Source organism: Brassica oleracea, chromosome C5 (assembly GCF_000695525.1).
Source record: "Brassica oleracea var. oleracea cultivar TO1000 chromosome C5, BOL, whole genome shotgun sequence".
Classification (NCBI taxonomy): Eukaryota; Viridiplantae; Streptophyta; class Magnoliopsida; order Brassicales; family Brassicaceae; genus Brassica; species Brassica oleracea.
Window position 1 is genome coordinate 30,071,293 of NC_027752.1, and position 4,003 is coordinate 30,075,295.

A 4,003-nucleotide genomic window follows, 5' to 3' on the forward strand; every position below is an offset into this window, starting at 1 on the left:
CGTTTTGCGTTTGTTTTTTTTTTTTTTTTTTTTTTTTGCTGTTGGTCATCCGAATCTTGCCACCTACTCCGAGGACTGGAAGAAGAGTGCCCGAACTGTCGCGTTGCAGAGACAGGATCATTGGGAGAACTTTACTCGGGAGAGGATCCAAAAATCTATCGATCGAATTGCCAATCGTGAGTTTCTACTCCCCTTTTCTGTTTCCAAGCAACCAATCGATAACTTAAGGGTTTTCTTTTTTTGCAGAGGATTGGATCTTGGATTCGCTTCCCCACATCAATCAGTCGACAAAGAAGAGGTTGTCGCTTTTCACACGAACTGAGCAGAAAGAAATTAACCGAGCCAAGTCCATGAAGCAATTGCCAGATCTCAGTCTTATTGTGGCCGGGAAGATAGGTGCCAAGAAAGGTGCTTCCGGAAGCAAAGTGGGTCCCTCGGGGACAGAGGTCGCTGCTGCTGCTCCCGTTGCCGCCGAGCAAGCGCTCACTAGCGGCTCTTCCCAAAGAAAGAACTTAAGGAAGAAGAAGAAAGATGTCGAGGCTCGGGGGGAGCCTAATGCGGAAGGGAACGTCGAGCAAACCGGCGCGGGCGGTTCCTCCAAGAAGGGAGGTAAGAAGAGGAAGGTCGGGGATCCGCCTACAGATGACGCTCCCAAGAAGAGGATGAAGAAGAAAGACTTCACTTTGCCCCGCCCATCCTCTGTCTGTGAAGAGGAACTTCAGCTCTGGTCCCTGAAGCTGTCTCCGAGGTTAGAACCTCTGATGATGAAGATGAGACCGTCGCATTACGTCTGCGGAGGCGGGAGAGACGGACTATTGATGAAGGGTCTCGTGGAGCCTTCGCGGATGATCGGGACATCTCGGAGACTCCGAGGAAATCGCCAGTCTCCGAGGGACGGCGAGGCCGCTTGCTCGACGAGTCTCTTGCTCGTATTGCAGAGGGATCCGAGACCCGTGTGTCCAGACGTCCCAAGGAAACCCCGGAAGATGGATTTAAATTTGAGTTCAATCGTGGGTTTCGATTGACCTTTCACCCGGAAGATTGTGGTCGTTTACTGCAGCTGATTAAGGGCGGTCCCGACCAGCTTCCTCCGGTGAAAGATCTCGTTTTTAAGGACAAGTATGAACACGCCGCTTGCTCGTCTGTAAAAGTAAGTGTTTGTCTATTCCTCTCCGCCATTTTTTTTTTTGCGAGGAATATTTTTCTAACTTTTCTTTGTTATGCCCGAGCAGAGTCAAGGCGATTGGAACGTACTCGTCGAAAAGTACGACACGACGCTGAAGCGAGCCAAAGAGCAGATTCGCGAGGGCGAGGAAGCGAGGAAGAAGGCCGAGGAGGCTCTCTGGGCTGCAGTGCGAGATAAGAGTGATGCAATCGCTCGGGAAAAGTCGCTCAGGAAGGCGTTCGACGAGACGAGGATGGCTGATGCGGCCGACTTGTAATTGTGCAATAAGTCCATGAAGGACCTCGAATCCGTGGTGGATAAGTTGGGGAAGGAAAAGGCTGATCTTGAGAAGGTGAGGGCCGCAGAATCGCTGAAGCACACCGAGGAGATGAACAGACTTCGTAAATCTCGCAAATACGAAGTTACGCACGAGAGGATCCGTGTGATGATTGCTATGATCGCCAAAGCTGAAAAACACTTTCATCGGATTTCTCTTCGCGAAGATCAAAGGGACAAATACGATGATGCTCGGTGCCTGTACAGCCAAGCTTTCGGGACGAGGAAATGTCTTGAGCAGATCAAGGACTCGGAAATTAAAATCCCGCAGGAGACCATTGATACTTTCGCCGAGCAAGAGGAGCATTATGAGCGGGAAGCAACTCGTTTGGAGGTTAAGGAGATTCCGGTGGAAGATCTTCGCCTTTCTCCGCTAGTGTTGGAATCTCGGTTCTTAATTGAAGATATTTGGCGGCAGATCAATCCATTCGGGTCAGATGTCGATTTGATCGACTCTGAAGCTGCTATTGCTCTCTGTACTCCCCACGTCGAACGAGATCCCCGCTCCGAAGATCGCATGAAGGAGCTTGCTTAGACCACCAGATCTTTCACTCAGCATACTGATCAAGACGTCGATCCTACGAAGCAGACGTCGGCCGGTGCGGTCGTTCCGAAGGACGGAGTCGTGCCTACCATCGTCCTGACTGATTCTCCCACGAAGGCATCTAAAAACGCGAGCTCGTCCTCATCTTCCTCTGAATATCCCGAGAAGGAAGACGGTGTTCCTGCGGGTCGTCCAAAAGAGGTGCCTATGGCGAACGCGGATCCGCCAGCCCCAACATTTGGTCGTGTCTCGGGTCCCGGAGAGGGAGATGGCGGCGGCAGCAAGGATCCTCCTGTTGTCGATGAGTGAAACTCGTTGTCTGTTGTAACTTTTCTTTTCTTTTTATCTCGGTCTCAGCTCGTCGAAGCCCTTGAACTCTTGTTTTGTCTTGTATTATTGGCCCGGATGGGTTTTGTTGTTCGGTACTCGGGAGGTTTCCCTTTCCTTTTTAAAACTTCGAATTGTTTTTAAGTGTTTTCATCTTAAGTGCATCACGAATGATCGTAAATGACTTAGTTGATTTTGAAATAATCCGTTGCCCGTTGATTTAATCCTACCAATCTTGTTTACGATTAGTCGGATGAATAAAGACAACGAATTTTAATAAATTTCCGAGGAAAAAAGGTATTCGGACGCTACACAGTAATCGAGAGAAATTTGGTCGGCCAACTCGTTATTCTTCGATTTGCGATGAGGTCCAAAAATTCCGCCCGTGAGTCGGTCAATGCGGAATGCATCAGTGACGCGGGACTTTATTTTTCTCTTCGTTCGATATCTGATCAGGATTCGTCCGATTGATCGGGACGAGTGCCCGTGCGCCGCTTATGAGTTAAGGGGCTGGCATCATTTGTTCGGGTTTTTTACTCTCGTCATTTGCTCAAGGGAGAAACAAGATGAGTAAAAAGGATTTTTGTTTTTGTTTTTGTTGGGGCTGGACCCCGTAGAGGGGTTGCCTATGTACCTCCGAGGAGGATCAAGCCTTTCGTAGTTCGTTTTGGTAACCTGCTCGAGAGGACGCGAGCGGACCTTCTTGTTGTAATAACTCTCGATTTGGTTGCGGTAATTCTGGATCCGAAGAAGAGCTTGGTCGCGTTTCTCCTTGAGTTCATCGAGGGCATCGAGCATCATCTCTTGGTTAAGCTCAACATATTTGGGCATCTTTGATCGGCGGAGACTTGTTATGTTGACCTCGGCCGGAGCCATTGCTTCCATCCCGTATGCGAGGGAGAAGGGAGTGGATTTAGTCATTCCTCGGGGGGTCGTACGATGCGACCAGAGGACACCGTCGAGTTCGTCGGCCCAGTGTCCTTTTTTTTGAGATCGAGACGCTTCTTGATCCCGTCGATGATGAGCTTATTCGAGGACTCCGCTTGTCCGTTTCCCTGAGGGTACCTTGGTGTCGAGGGGCTTAGTCGGATGTCCCACTTGTTGCAGAAATCTTTGAAATTTCCAGACATAAACTGAGATCCATTGTCGGTCACAATCTCGTATGGTAGGCCGTGACGACAGATAACGTTTTTCCAAACAGAGCCGCGAACTTCCTTCTCGGTAACCTGCGCGACGGCTTCGGCTTCAATTCACTTGGTGAAGTAGTCGGTTAATACTAACACGAAGCGGCGTTGACGGGATTTCGGCATTGGTCCGATGATATCCATCCCCCATCGCATGAATGGATAAGGGGTTGCGGAGGTTCGCAGTAGCTCGGTTGGGCTGTGGATGCTCGGAGCGTGTCGTTGGCATTTTTCGCATCGTCGAGCATACGCTTCACAGTCCGTATTCATTGTTGGCCAGAAGAATCCCATGTTTCGGATTTTTAAAGCTAGTGCTCGGCCTCCGGAGTGGTTGCCACCTGCTCCCTCATGAGTCTCGGCCATCACTAATCGTGTTTGCTCGCCGCAGATGCATTTGAGGAGGACCTTGCTAGCAGTTACTCGATGGAGTTCCTCTTCCATGATGAC